We start from the raw sequence: 18080 nt of genomic DNA on the forward strand, positions 1-18080 counted from the left end.
TATAATAAGGCACATTAAGATTCAAATCTCTAGGAGCAGTACTTCCATATATTGCAGTATTGCTAGGTCTATAATTTATCCATTTGATTTTAATTAACTTCATAATATTTAATTCAACATGTTTTGAGTTACTAGTTTACAATTGAAACTAATAAATTGTAGCTGTTGATTCAGTTCAATATTCTAGCATGCTAAAAAATAAAGTTTTTTTTCATAATATTTATTACCATTAAATTAAATTTATTCCTACGTATTAAAACACTAATTGTCTTTTTTTTTTTTTAAATTTTTTTTTTTTTTTTTTGTACACGCTTTCATAATATTGAACTCATTTACATTTTTAGCTCTAAATTAATTTTTGTTTTAATTTTATTGGAGACTATGTAAGTAAGATATACATAAGAAATGGCAATTTAATAATTATTTTTGTAATAACATTTATTAAATTTTCTAAATTAAAATTTGTTCACGATACTAAAATCAGTGGAATCAATAATATCAAAATATTTATTTGAAATATCTAATTGAATAGAAGCTATTATTTTTTTAAATAATATTAATATTACTATAACTATTACAATCTATAATGGTAAAATATAAATATAAAATATACAATAAAATACGATTTTAAAATCTATAGTTTAATTATTATAAGAAACAAAACTTGGATTTTCAAAAATATTGTTTTTTTTGTCATTATATCCATTTAAATAATCTATCTTAGTAGGATTTAAGGTTTTAATAATACTATTATTAATAATCTGTAACAGTAAAATATAAATATGATAAAATTAGCCGACCCATCACAGCTTTGCCTGTAATTGGTTGTTTATTTTGCCTTCGGACAATAATAATATGTAGAATTTTTTATTCAAATTTTATCGTTTGAAATAATCGGCAAGTAAATATAAAAAATAGTTAATTTCAACGTATTGAAATGTTTCTAGTATTATTAATGATAAATATATTTTTATTAGAAATCACTAGTAGCAGTATTTGGTACAAATTGAAAAAAAAAATTGGGAAAAAGATAAATAGTGTTGTCACAAAATGGGAACATAAAAAGGCCTGTTTTTGCGGACCTCACAAAGAGTCTCCGAAAAATTGCTTTTTTACAATTTTTTAGAACTTTATAATTATTTTTTATTAACAAAAGTGGTACCAAAACTTTCAATAGATTGTTAGGTATAACAATAAAACATTTCAGCCAGATCGGTTAGGTTAGGTTCAGTAATTTTCTTAGTTAGCGCAATCATAGAACCTTGTAATATCTCGTAGTAAACTTACTGATAATCAGTTAAATTATACTTCTAAATCTTAGATACTGATAATAAAAGTAATACTATTTAAATTTTCAAAAATATTGGTAATGTGTATTGCGTTAGAAACCACGCCATCTAATATATTATATTAATTTTAATTTAAAAATAATTTGTCAAAATTATTTAAATCTTTTAGTCTTCGCTTAAAAAAAATGCATCACAATTAATTCATTATCATCAACACATCTTACTACCACCATATTCCCTATTTAAAATAATAAATCAAAGGAAAATTTATTAAAACATGAATATTTCAATACAATTTATAGTCGACATCATAAAAAAAAAATATATTTTTTTTAGATCTAGAAATTATATTTTGGTATGTAGGGACCTAATTACTGTATAAAATATAATAATTAATAATAACCAGTATAAATGAAGAATTCAATTATTAAACTTAATTTATCAACAATTAGTTAAGTATTAAAAAATATGTCATCAAAAGTTTATTACTATAGTTTATGATATTAACTCGGAAAACAAATTCTGAAAAAATATACAACTGTTTTATCAATATTTTTTTCCGGAATTACAATCGTTTCATACTGAATGACCACAAAATTATTGAGTATAAAATTTATTTTAAATTCTATGTGTGTGTATGTGTGTGTGTGTGTGTGTGTGTGTATGTTACATACATTTTAAAGAAGAATAACCGTAGGAATATATTAACAATGACATCAGCTGATGCGTATTTTTTTAAATTTTTCGTAAGATTACTGTGATATTATACTACATACATATAGATGTAACACATGTTATATAGAACCTACCTAGGTAACTGTGTACCGTGATGAATAATAGTCGGCACGCGTCGATACTGCAGGTGTATGTTCCGACATGTTAATGCGGCAATGCGACAGACACGTATGTCTCGTATATGGTCGATTTTCGTGACGACGACGGTTTACAGAAGTGGTCGAAATTTATTACATCACTACGTAGGTAATAAATCACGGTGAAATTCTATTTCCCGCCTATTTTAAGTCATTTGATATCTTGATAACGGCAATTTGTTTTAAATTGTATTCAATGTATCGTTTACCGATGGTCGTTGGGTGAGATAGCGTCTAGTATAAAATATAAAAATATGGAGCGTCACTGTAATTCAATGTACTCGCTAAAAAAGTTGGAAGGTCGGGGTACTCTGTGAAAATTTCAGGTAAAATAACTTTGTGTAGATGCGAATGCTAAAAAAAAAAATCCTGATAAATAAAAAATATCCGTGTACTATACCACATTATATCCCAAGGTACGTCAAAAAGTCGGGAGGAGGTCATACATTTTTTTTTTCTTTTGAGTTTTATGATTTCCATCACTCATAAGTTTTTAGTAACTAGCCAAGTGTTAAGCAATAAAATAAAAGACAATTGTAGCTCATTAATGTAGTAGTGAAGTAAGATATGGAACTAAAAAAAGTATACTTGGCCACAATGTAGATAACAGTGTACTTTTGTAAAATGTTTTATTTTTGTTAAATTATTTTTAACTTGATCTTTTTTTAACAATTAAAATTTTGATGGGACTTATACATTTTCGTAAATAAACTGATGGTATATGCGGATCTTATGATAATTGGTGTCAAAAAACCATGGCCTGCACAGTGTTCGTGGCATGAAATATATTGTAGCGACTACAGTTATTTTCATTTTAAATTTACATTATTGACAAATAAATAATATTTAAAATTTTATGATATTAATATATATATTTTTTATACTTTCGTTCAAGATTTAATATGAGTTATAACGAAAAATTACGATACAATAAATAATCAAATATCATTCACCAAATCTTCGCCTTTTAACATACGACTTTTGAATAGTAAGCAATTATACCTGAAAAAATTAAGGTTAAAGTTGCTATGCTCTAATATAAAACGAAGTTTTAATATAATTTTTAATATATGCCTGTCATAGACGTGACATGTGTTGTATGATATATTTATACCCGAATCAGAAAATTATCATTATATTTTCAGGTACCTAATCGTAAATGAAAAATAAATGGAACGAAACTTGAAAAACTACAATGAGCTTTTCTGAGAATCGTTTTTAGAATGCAATGATTAATAGCTCTCAAATTTAAAACGACAGCGTACATTTTCTACACACATTCACAAGTAATATACTAAAAGTAACGTTTCCAAGTCTAAATCCCAACTGGATTTCAGCGAAACTAGAAAAGAGCTCTTCAATGAACTTATTAACTAATCTGCTTTTCATTCCGTAACTTAATATGACCTCATATTCTATAGCATATGGGCTTAATCTTTCAGAAACTTAATACATTATATTTTGTAATATTATCATTATATTCAAAATTTTCCTGAAATATCATTGATTTTTTTACTCAAGAAAAAAAGTACCTAATATGTTTTGATCGTTTGCATGTAATAATATAACTAAATTAAACTTTATTTCAGGAAAAAATATTATTATGATGGTTATTATGCTGTAAGCGAAATAAAATATTGGTAGGTGTTAGTATTTGAAAATAACTGTAACCCCACAATAATAACTACTGTAGACTATAATACTAAATGTTCGTGTTAAGTTATAATAATTATATTCCTTAATAGTCACCTTTTCTAAGCGAAACGTGTTTTATATTTATATTAGTGAATATTATCAAAATACATTTCTTAATACAAAATGATAATATACAATTTTAAAGTCACAAAAATTCGTTGAAATTAACTCATAAAAAATATCGTATCTAAAAATACAATTTCATGTTACATATTATTATTAATATTATTTAGGTAAGAAAAATAATGATTTTTTGAATTGTTGTGGTTGATTTATTATTATTTAATTTGACCCCTAAAGTGGTTATAATTCGTTAAATGTATAGGAGAAACAACTCACAACTTTTCACTCCAAACTGCATAAAATTACTGTTGGCATTATTATATCTTACAAAATACGATGCACGCACTTGGAACACTGCGTAGACATATCAAATAATGTACGCAGTAATTATAATTGTTGTTTCACTACTCCTTTACGCCATACCTATAATCGGAGTACACACGTATCATACTTATTTCACTTAAAAATAAAGTTTTTATTTATATATTCATTAAATGCGTATAGTTTATTGTTAAGTATGTTAAATTATTTTTATTACGCTACAGTGGTATTGATAAAGAATTTTATAATGATAATTTTATAAACGACATAACAAAGACTAATATCACTCACTGTGTAAGCTACAAAATTAAAAATCTCATGACTAATACTACATTATGTAAAATTAATCAAAATAATAAAAAAAAAAGTTTTGAAAAATAATTCAAGTTTATAACATCATATTGTCAATAAAATATAAATAATCTTGTAATTAATAAAATAAAGCCAAAATTAACAGATACTATATAGGTACAACTTAGCAACTTATAAAAAAAGTATAAACTTGATATTTTTAAATTTAAATAATATACTTATATATTATAATATGTAAAATTTAAAAATGACAAATCCACATTATTTTTAAAATGTTCTCTTTATAATTATAATTATTACAATTGTTATTATAATTTGATAACCACGAAAATTCCACTGGTATTTTAATTTATAATCTTATAATATACCTAATACAAACTTATTTACACGGTAATAAAGTTATTATTTAATGTTACTTTAAATAAAAAGCTAATACGTAAAATAAAATAAGACACAAGTTTAATAAAAATATTTATATTTTTTTTTTTATTTATTATGTTTAAAATAATTTAAAATATAATATCATGTTATTACAAGTTTTATATATTGTTTACATTCTATATATATTGTATTTATTTTTAAGTGTCATATTAGTAATAACAGTATTGATTTTAGGAGGTAACGACATTAAATAGTAAATAAGTACGTTCTGTGACAGCCGGGAGTCATAGACGTCTGTGTATTGTTTTTGGATCCAAGTTCGTAAGTTCGTACTAGCTGTCTATTTTTGAATAACAATATAATATATGATGTAATAGTTTTCAAAGAATAAAACAACGAATAAAAGGTTATTCCGAGATTTTCATTGATAGGTACTTAGAAAATGAAATAAATTATAAATAACATGCAATAGTAATTCAAAAGTATTACACAATAACACAAACGAACTTGTCATTTGAATATGGCTTATTGATGATTGATTCTAGTCGTTACCCAGAAATTCATTTTTTAACCAAAAATAAAAAAAACTCAAACGAAGAACTATAAATTCTTTTACGGTCATTTACGAAGCCATATACAACCAATACCCTTACAAAATACAGATAAGGCTCATTTAGTTACTATTGCTGTTTCAAATTAAATTATAAATCATGTATTAAATTCTTTATGTAAATTATAATATGCTTTCAAGTATTATAGTGTTTATAATACATAATTCACAAGGAATTTAATGAAAATGATGACTTTTTCATTAAATTTATGATTATATTTATTCAATTAAAATGTTTAATAAAACGATATATCGATTATGTGTTTATAGTTTAAACAAGAATTATATTTAATGTTTATCGCATATTATGTTGGTTTACAAAATTATATATTATAAAGAAACTAAAAACATATCTTATTAAATATGCTATACAAATATACAATAATATGTTAATTCATGTGTGTAATATATTTTAAATGCCGAAGAAAGCAGTGTACGTACGTACTTAAGATTGAAAAAAAAAACAAAATTTTATGAACTAAAAATAATTTTTTAAGTCAATCAAAAAAAAATAATAATAATATTGTCGATATCATCTATAAAAATGAAGTGTGAAGAATTTTTCTTAAACAAATGTTATGTTTTTGAAATTATTATTCCGTTAAAAAATATTACACAAAGAAATCTTCAAGTGTTAATTTCTTATATAACAAACTATTAATACCCAATAAGAAAAATGAGAAAAACTAATTTATGATAATAATACTGTTTAAGTGAAAAGGTATTGTTTGTTTAACTGTTATGAAAATTTGACTTTCTGCTCAAATTGAAAATATAGATGAAACTTAACCACGCAAATATCAAAATCATGTGATCAAGTGTTTTAAATTACATGTATATATAACACAATTTTATTAATGAATCACGTTTTTTTTTTTTTAATATTATTAAAATCAGTTAAATATTAGTGCAATAAATTCAATTTTTAATAATTGTTTTTCTTCCTACAATAGTAATTTAAATATTTACATCTTAGTTATTCAATATAAGATGTTGAATTCTTAAAAAAAAGTATTGATTTTTTTATAGACTTTTAATTTTATTAGATTAATTATATAATTAGTTATTAATATAATTTAATTTTTCATAATTTCTATATTCAAATAAATTCTTATTATTATACTTTAAACCGATTAAAATATACAATAATATATATATATATATATATATATATATACAATTACTATTTATTTGTAACACTAATAACATCTAATAATTTAATTTATTGTTAAAATAAAGGCAATTTATGTTTTTTTAAATTATATTAAATAAATAAGATATAATAAATTTACATTTATAAAATTGTATAAAATAACTTATATACATTTATTGAGAAAATCAGGTGTAACACTTTGTTATAAAATCCATTAGATATATAACCATTATATTATTATGTTCTATATTAGCGTTAAAATGCTACTACTTTTATTATTAACTTTTTTGTATTCAAAACCTACAATACCAAAATATTATAGTATATCAAGTGCGTGCATTGTATTAAATATGTACTAATTTGATTGAAACAGATAATTTTGAATAACTTAAGGTTCAAAATTATGTTGATACAAACTTTTTGATTTAAATTAAATATGCTTAAGGTACATTGTATTGATTTTTTTTCATAAAAATGTTTTATTTAAATTCCAGGGTTATATCGAGGCCGTTCACGTACAAAACACAAAGTGTTGTTGGTACAGTAACATAACCACACTCAATAATTGTGTACAGCGGTCTATATAGATGAATAGCAAGAGAAGGCAAGTAAAAATTCACATTTTTTACACGTTCGATTATACAGTAAATACTTTATGCTTAATAAATTAGTCTGAATACATAAAAGTCTTGGTTGTATTTTTTTTATTTTTTTTTTTTGAGGGGGAACGATTGAACATACTTATTAAAATTATCATGTGGCTTCTACAATTATCTAAAACGAGATTTATCTTTAAAATTTTATTTTTTTTATACTTATCTACTAAAATAATGATGACTATTACATTCAAATAACATAAATCCATACCATAAAACGGTAGTATTTATCTAGTAAGAAAATAATAAATATGAATATATAATAATCTTAGACACGAAAGATGCTTAATTTTAGGAATAAGTTTAATTATGAAAATCTATTCCAATAAATAAATGGTAATTCTCAAACAACAGTATCTAGTATTATAATTTATGAAAATCAGTAAATAAACAAGTATATTTTGTATAAATCTACTGATTTAGTTTTAATGTTATACTTATCTTCTTAGTCAAATTATATGTTTTTAATTTATTATTTATTTATTTATTTATTTATTTTTTTTTTTTTTTTATCATACTTTGATAAATATATCAAAACCATAGACTTTGTACTGTTTTTTTAGAGTCAATATTTTTTATGCTTAGAAAAAATATATTGAAAATGTATAATATAGTTGGTGAAATTTTAGAAAGAATCAGAAAGATTACTCTGCAAATGTTTATTTAATAATTTTGGTCCCATTATATAAAACTGGTTAAATGTTTGATTTTTTAATTGTAACATATTAGTAAATACAAATAATTAGAACTATAAAAAAATTAATAACTCATAAATGATAAAAAAAAAAAAAAACTGCATGTATTAGATGATAGTATAGTGCATTCTTGTTTTATATTTTTGGGATTCCATTATCTCATGGTTCTATATTTTAATTCGTAGTACTTAATAATTAATATATATTTAAAATACATTTTTATCTCCGTTAACAAATTCTTTTATTATTCCGTATCAAATATCGGTATAACCATACAATACACATAATATATATTTATATGCATTATACATATACAGATGGTCATCAGAATAAGTTAATCAAGATTTTCTGAAGCACCACTGATAAAGATATCTAGATATCTAGAGAAAGACCAAAATACTTGACATGTCACGTTAGCTAAAACCCGAATTCAATTATTTAAGGTTATAATGAAATTTTAAGTTCAGTTTAAACATTAACATTAAACTATTACCTTTTGTTTACGAATTAATTGAACTACTAAACGTATACAGTCGTTTTATCATTTATATGCACACCATGGCATCATATTACAGGGATTTAAAATAATATAGACTATATAAGTATAATTCATCTGGTTAATATATGTTATGGTTGTATTAACATTGTATTTTAGCATTGTGTCCATTCAGATAAAGGGGAAAATGGTGGAGCCATATTATTCTGGTCGTTACACCAACTGGTCACCAAAACCAGTGTCATAATAATAATAATAATAATAATAATAATAATAATAATAATAATGATAATATCGTAATAGAGTTTTAGCACAATATTTATTTCTAAAATCGATGCTAATACAATAATACTATATGATATACTACTGAAATGATTGTATTAGTATTGTTATTCGTAGTTATGTATATTAGAACCCAAGACATTTTTAAACTTTTAAATTTTATAATATTTTCCTGCTTTTAAGTATTCCATTATGAGGTATAGTGAAATTAAATATTTTATAGTAGGTAAGACGTAGACGTTTCCACAGCTTACTGATGTGAAAAATATCATAATATTGATTACTATATTCGTAATTTTTTTTTTTATTTAAAATATAAAAAATATACCAATGAAATAAAAAGACAGTAGTCTTAAATTAATTGAGCATTACTAAAATTATAAATTATCGATGTATTTAATAAGATTCACTAGTAAAATATAACAATAAATTACCAACATAATTTTGAGAAATATTTCTAATACTCTAGTACCATTTATCACAGAAGTATTTAAATTATAGTTTAGTCACAAAATCTCAAGCATCTCATTTAATATTAATATAATATTATTGTTTTTTTTTTTTTTTTTTTTTTTTTTTTTTTTTTTAATATCTACCTAAATAGAAATTATTTAAATTATAGTTTAAGTATTAAATAATTTTCTTCTTCAAACAAACAAATAATCTTGCCAGAATCTGCCAGTGACATTTAGGCGTTGTTTTGAAATATTTTACTCTGCCATTGGAAAATTACAATAGGCTCATGATTTACCCTTATTCACACCTACGCACAACCTATGTGCTTACACAGATATATGGACGTGAGCAATAGAATACAAACTCAAACAACGGATGATTACCTTATCATGATACTATTTTAAAAATAGCATTAATTATTCTTTAAGTATAATAAACTTTTATATGATTTCATTAGCAATCATGAATAAAAAATCATGAGTTACAACATATTTACAATGTCTGTTGAAATTTCGGTAACATATTAATAATATGTTGATTACAAATTGTTAGTCTAATATATTCTTGACAGGTGAGACCTGTCTACTTAAAATATATATCCGATATATTTTTTCTATTAGTTTTTTTCTTTTATTTTATTATTATTATTATTATTTAATAATAACACGCCAATCTATATACTATAGTTATAATAAAAGTTATAAAAATATGCAATAACTCATACAGGCCCCAGTTATTTATATATATAAAAAAATAAAAAATAAAAAATAAAAAAAAATATGACGTCAATATTATACATTTAAATCTACCATAAAAATTATATTTATTTTATTGTAAAATTAAAACTAAAATGTATTAAATAATCTAAAAAAAACAAAATTAAATATTTACTAGTTTTTATTATCATATTTATAACAATTTAAATAAATATACTCACAAATAACATTATAATATTTTAATCTAAATTAAAAAATCGTTCAAAAATTCAACATGAACATTTAAAAAAACATTTTTTTTAAAAATACAGATTCGTTTAAGAATGCAATTTTTTATCATTTATTCAAATTTATAAATACTACACCTCAACCCTGAATCAATGTGAAATAAGATTATGATATTTTCATACGTACCTAATACTTATCTACATTACTTATGATACGTGACACGGCGTTATGTATAGGCAATATAGCTACTTAATTATCTAATAACATTTTCATTTAATATTCGATAATAATTTATTTTTATAAACTTTAATACATCTCTATGATTAATCAATTTACATATATAATGAATATATATATATATATATATATATATATATATATTATTTTTTTTGCTATTAATATTATCTTTTTTAATAATGATTAATTAAGTCAATTTCATTTACTAGATTTAACAATGTAATTAATAGAAGTTGTTAATCTTAGTATCTGAAAATTTATGATCTAGATTGAAAAATACTAAACAGATATTTACCGTTATAGCTGATTTTTATGGCTTGAATATTAAACCTTTTGTATTACATATTTTCGAACAGTTGAATAACTTATTTATATATCAAATGAGGAATAGGCCTCAACACACTCACCCATTGAAACATAAATAAATAATCTGTACAAGACAATAATATGCAAACTTATAAATTATTTTTGTACTCATTTAGTGTAACTATTTAATAAAATGTTTATGTTTGTTAATTAGATTTGAATTTTAAATTATTATTCAATGATATGTTACATATGATTTAAACAATTAGATATTTGGTTTTTACACAATTTTTAGTTTTATGCTTATGTAATTAAATATTTAATAATATATAATATAATATATAATTATATATTTAATATTTTTTAATGCATATAAATTAAAAACTTAAATTTAAATTTAAATCAAATAATAGTTTTGTTATAATATGTCATAAATTATATTTAATTTTCAAGGTATATATTATAATAATATGGTATCTCAATTAGTGTTTTGATCTTATAACTTCAAGGTAAATTTCTTTTTAAATAACGTAGATATGAACGAATTATTATGTATATATTTCTAAAATACTGATATTTATGTGTTTAAAAATAATTCTATAATCTGCGTTTAAAATGTACGTGTCCCATACATAGTTTACACCATGATTAAAGAAGCCTCAATACGTTACTCAAATACCTACTTAAAATTTCAATAAAAAAATAAATATGAAGTGTACTTTTCCGTTTTAAAAGAGAATAAAAATAACATTTAAATAAAATAAATGATAAACAAATTAAAACTAAAATTGGCTGACATCATAATTTATGGGATAGTTTAAGTCAAACTCATTGAAAAACACTTTTATAAGTATTTCAAAATATGCAAATTGTAACAATATTTGAGTTGACACAAATGCATTATCAAAACACTAATATTATCTTGATAACATAATTAAAGTACTTCATTTGAGATTTTAAGTTTAAAAGTGATCATAAATTTATTTATTTATAACATTTAATACTTAAATAATTAAAATTGTTTTAAATTAAGTTACATGTGTATTATTTTATTAAATAGTTTATGCCCAAATGCATATTAAACAATAAGCTATTTATTTAATTATTTAAGAATTTCATAGTTCATTGATGAATAATTTTCTATTAATATGTTTAGAAACGTAATATAATATAATTTTAAAGTATTAATTTTTAAATAATCTATACTAAATAATTGGCTATACCAACAACATAATAGTTTAATATCAATTTATTTATCTGATTATTATTATTCAGTTTTTTTATTATTATTATTATTATAAAACTCTATTCAAATAACAGTATTACTACAAAAATTTCAAAATTGGTCTTAAAAAAAAAAAAAAAAAAAAACATTTTTGATTTCAACGTATTAAAGTAGAAAAGTATATTTGTTTAAGTTCTAAAGTACCAATTATTTTTCTTTCGTTTAACACAAACGTTTCAAACCACCAAGTCATTAACCACTACTTGGTTCTTTGCAAACAAAAAAATAAATTACGTAACTTACATTGTTATGGGATTCATGTTGTATTTAAAATGCTTTTGGTGACCTAAACGATCTACTGAGCAATGAGTTCAGACTGTTATGGCTTAATGTATTCTCATTCTTAGATCATTTGATTAAAAAACCGTTTCATAGTAATATATTTATGAAAGTGTATCACTTTCTTAGTTTATTTTTCTGAAAGCTGGATTTCAAATAAATCTATTTTTTGTAGATATAAATTTAAATTATATTTATTTAGATAAGTAAATTTTTCAAATATCTTGTTTCTGAAATAAATTCAGTTTGAAAAAACACATTTTAAAACATTGGATTTTATGTTATGTAACAATATTTTTTTTTTTGTTTCCTTTTCATAATATAACATTATGACTCACACTGAATAAAACTTAGCTATAAAAGTGTAGTGTATACATCGAGTTAATTATTAATACACGCTGAAATATTAAAGTCCTATTAAGTTTTTCACTGGAATCGTTTGACACTTAATGTTTCTTATGAATTATGAATTATATTTTATTCCTTCCAAAATTTAAAGTAAAATATTAATAACCGATTAAATATTCATACAATTTTATCGATATCAGCGGTACCTCATGTTATGTGTTTTTATTACTAAATCATAAAGTTATCCATTAATAAAAAGTATAGATACATAAAAAAAAATTAAAAAAATAGTGTTCTTTTGCTACAACAATTGACATTGTAGTTCTGAATAATTTTTTTTTATACTTAGATATATTTAAAAATGGCATTTATATTTAAATCCATCTGTTATTATGATAAACAAAAAATCCACACCTATCTCTTCAACCTCTATATTGAAAAAGTATTTTTATATATACTATAACAAGATTGACTTCGTAAATGCACACCAAAACAATTTGCCATATAAAATATGTAAATTATACTTTATGAAAATGAAAATTCGTGGATAGTACAACAAACAGAACACGTGTTCCTACAATCGAAATTGTATAAAAATAAAGCAAATTTAAATTCAATGTTCAAACAAATAAACTCGACAATATGTATATTTAATGAATGATAACATGATTAAAAACTACCGTAAAATAAATTTACGTTAATTTATCGTAATTTTATTAGATTAATAAGAGTAAGATATTTCATTCACATTTTAATTGTACATAATTCGAAAAACAGGCAAATACTTGGTGCGTACATATTATAATATACACTATTTCGTTATACACTATGCGATTCTTTTCTTTCATATGATTTTAATTTTTTTTTTTTTTCATATGACATAGTATTTGTGTAAAAACTGTAATAATGAATGTGTTAGATATATAAATTCAAATAAACACATGTCAAACAATAATTGTATTAACTTAGTATTTATTTGCCTATTATGTATAATATATGTATATTACAAATAATTTAAATTACTTCATTAAAATATTCACCTATATAATTGACTCGTTTAATAGAAAATATTTATGAGTTATTAAAAAAAAAAAAAAACCTTGCATATTATAACAAATAATAGAAAGAAAAGAAATAAAATATGTTTTGTCAAATTTTACTTTAAATTAATAATAAGATATAATTTGAATTTAATTTAATTTAATAAAAAATAAACTATTATTTAATTAATCGTTAAAAATAACATTATGCGATTGTAAAGAATGTTATTCACATTTATTTTAGTTTAAAAATGAAAATAAAGATAATAATTTTTTACTAGAAAGAGACGATTCGATAGATAGTCAAACGCATCTATTGCTCTTTGTAACTAATTTACGAAGTCTATATTCAATGAAAGTTTTTTTAAAAATATTAAGTAATTATTCAACATAAAATATACACTGAATAATGTGACTAAGTACAAAATGAACTATAATACAAGATTTTGGACTAAAGTTAAAATTAGATTTCACTTAATTTTATAATTCAATTTGCATTGACTAAGTAACCGAAAAATCAGCTCATTTATTGATTTAACGTATTTTTATACTTTTTACTATAATGAAATGGTGGCTAATATCAAATTAAAAGATATAAATTTTAATTTTTTAGTTGCATTTATTTTTGAATACGAAATATAACATAAACATGTACGCAACGTCCAATGTCAGAATATGCAAACATATTAGCTGTAAAGACCAGGGAGGCAAACTTTCGATTTTGACGATTTCAGACGTTGTTTGTTCGAGGTGATTTTTGAAAATAAGAAAAATCCTTCGTACACAATAGTCAAAGAGGTGTAGGGTCAGGGCATGAATAATGTATTCCATTAATATACAGCATTTGGCCAAAATACACATGACAAAATACGATTACATTAATCAAACGAAAATGGACCATAGGTTTCTTATACGACCAAATAAACTGCGGTTGCAAAATATACCATGTATATATGTGCGTATGCGTATGTATAATATTTATGTATTGTATATTTTCCAATCGAATATGTCTCCAACAGGACATAGATTGAAAAGAACACTTAAAGAGGACAAATCGAAAGGATAATGACAATTTTCGTATGTTTTATTATTATTATATACTTCTTCTTCCTTTAAAATTACATATGAATTAAATAATTTAAGATTTTTTTGTCTATTATCCGTAATGATGCTACCTATTTAAAAAAATAATATTACTAATTTCGCATTAAACACCAGCGTCCAAAATTAGTAGAGAATAAGCGAAGGGGAGTAATATACTCCCCTTCTTAATGATAATAAACATAATATATTGAAAACCTCAATAGTTTATAATAGTTTTCAGTTAACAATGTTAAATAAAATATCTATATGGAAAAAAATAACACTTAAATCTATGACACCAATCTATGAGATATTCACAAAAAAAAGTAGTTGAAGACTACACCTTTTTCAGTCTATTGATGTTATCAATTTTTATATAATAATTTGTTTTAATTGATTAAACTCGTAATAATTCCAATAGTTAAAATAATAATAAAAACAAAAAAAAAAATTTTAAATAAATCTGAAAAAGTACATATATTATATAATTTCAATTCGTTTAATTAATTATAAATATATATTGTAAAGTATCTTGTTTATTACGCCAATACACATATTATTATAATTTCTGAGCTTTGAGTTTAACTAACCGGAAATCCAATTCAATCTATCAAATTCAGGAATATATGATAAAGAAAATAAAAAACGGAAATCCGTCGTCTTGAAATCACCTGGACAAAATAGGCGTTCTACTATTGGTTGGATTTATTTTATTATCTTTAAAATAAATAATACACTTAATACATGTTAAATTTTACTGAGGAATTAAGGTGAAAAGTAAATTTTATTTCACAAAACATCAAATATTATAAATATTAGAGTATTGAACCAAACCTATCGATGATACATAGATGATAGATTCTTAAATGTGAGTTGAAAATGTACGCAGCCTTAACTGTATCTGCAGTAATCGTCAAATAAGTTTTTTTTATAACAAACGAAACTAATTCAATATAATTAGATAATACTAGTTACAATATAATTTATCATAAATCAAAATTATCGATTAGACTAAACTAATTTCGCTGATTCTATAACTCTATTTATCATTTTTGTTTTTGGAAAACAAAAGTACATACAATATCAGATAATGAAACAGTAAATAATAAAAAATGCGCTGAAGATTTTTTAACGAGTGAATTGTTGAGTTATTTTTTAGTTAAACTAACATATGTCATAAATTATATTATATTATAAAAAGTAATTAAATATCACTTCTTAAAATGTAGTACAAATACTACAAATCATTATTAAATATTTCTAATTGACATTATATTGCAATTATATGAAGCAATTAAAAAAAATAATCATAAATTGTATGATTATTATATCTTCACTTTAATACAAATAATAATAATAATAATAATAATCATAAATCCGTGATATATCATTTATACCAGTTGTTAATTTAATAAAAACGAAACTATACGACACTTAACAGTGAATTATTAAAACACAATTTCTATATTACAGTGGTTAAATATCTGTGTAATATATAATGAAACTCCCTCATTCCCACAACAAAAATAAAATGATTAAAAGAACGAGCTTTGATGAAAATGAAAATTTATTAGACAGCTTTAAGTTCCATCGAACGATATTAAAAAAATAGTGTAGATGTGTACATACAAATATTCAGAGCAGCTTCTATTAAGTGTTATCCCCAATACATTATATTTTTTTATTTTTAACAAAATACAACCTCTATGGGCTTTTTAGTCGGGCTTTTAATATTCACAACACTTATTCTCTACAATTTCGGGATAACACATTTTTTATAAATTTGGGTCCTACCGTTTTGATTATTTCAATGTGGGTATCCAATATCAAGTGAACTCTTTATTGACTTCGTAGATTACTCAATTTTTCATCTATATTTTTATACGTATTACTAATAATAAAATATCTAGACCAGAGAAACAGTAGATACTATAAAGCCAACTTACCTTATAAACGTAGACAAATAGTTAAGTCTGGTGCGTTCATCAATGAAATTGTTTTTAAATATAACACAATAGGAATATTATAGTATTGATATTTTAATATTAATTGTATATTGGTTTCTTGCTGCGTAACAGAACATACTACCATGCTCTTAGAAGTTATTTTGGTTTTTAAAACTAACAAATATGTGATATAAAATCATAAAAAAAAAAAAAAAAACCATTCAATTAGGTTTAATTTAAAATTCGAGCGACAGATTATTGCTTAAATGTTATAAAGAAATCTCGTTGTAAAACGTTATCAAATGAAATGCAATTTACAATGAACCACAATAATTAAACGAAAGTTTTTAGTTATAATTACAAATTTAAATTATAGAATTCATATAATTTAAAAGGTTTTCTTTTATTTTTATAACCTCTGCTAATATATCTGTGCTTTGTTCATATCGGATTACAAATTTACATTAACGATTATCGTGCACTGCGTAAGTGCCCATCATCAGTTATGTTTATTGTCATTAAAGGGTAACTAATTAACTTCGTCATTATTTTTAATATCTGAATCCATGATCTCTCAAGAACATTGCTTTTAATGCTTTTTAATTTAAGATCCTTATTTTAATAGCATGCAATAGTCATCCAAAATTACATTATTATACCTTGTTTTTTTTTTATTATTTATTTTTTTTTTTTTGCACGAATATTATTTTTATTTATTTCAATTATATAATTATCTATATAAATATAATTTGTTTTAATTTCAATAATTTTATCATTATCAATAAAACAATAAGTAAACTTCAGCTTTTATTGAGTGATAATACATACGTAGTAATTATTAATAAGTATTATATCTATATTACGTTCAAACACAATACTTATCAATCAATACTACATTTTATTAATTTAGTAATTATTGAAAACAATATTTTTATAAAGTTTCAATTTATTATTTTTATTCAATAAAACTATTAAAGTATTAAATTAACTTAATTTTGATTTAGATAAACATATTTTATTCTTTTATAATTAGATTTACTACTAAATGTAAGAACTTGAATGTGTAAACAAACTGAGTTTTATCGAATTTTTAATCGTTACTTTATTTTTTGCATTATAACTTTTTAAAACTTTTAATTTAATATAATAACTCAAAACTAAAAAACACCAGAGAATTATGATCAATGATTATATTGTTAAATATATATGAACATTGGTTATATATATTTCTCTACATTTTATGAGAAACTATTATCTTTGTTATAATTTTGTTTTTTTTTTTTTTTATAAAAAAAAATTAATAATGACAGAAACTTGATTTTCTACAATTA

At 22.1% G+C, this 18080-nt stretch overlaps 1 long non-coding RNA gene across 1 annotated transcript in view; it reads left to right on the top strand.

Moving 5' to 3' along the window:
* Positions 1 to 7295, top strand: part of LOC112593247 — a 73088-nt gene extending 65793 nt beyond the window's left edge. Inside the window, exon 3 of the long non-coding RNA XR_003114593.1 lies at positions 7191 to 7295. This is a non-coding gene — a long non-coding RNA (uncharacterized LOC112593247). The remainder of the gene's footprint in view (positions 1 to 7190) is intronic.
* The last annotated feature ends 10785 nt before the right edge of the window (positions 7296 to 18080 follow it).

Source organism: Melanaphis sacchari, unplaced genomic scaffold (assembly GCF_002803265.2).
Source record: "Melanaphis sacchari strain LSU unplaced genomic scaffold, SCAv2.0 Contig1_pilon_pilon, whole genome shotgun sequence".
In the NCBI taxonomy this organism is placed as follows: Eukaryota; Metazoa; Arthropoda; class Insecta; order Hemiptera; family Aphididae; genus Melanaphis; species Melanaphis sacchari.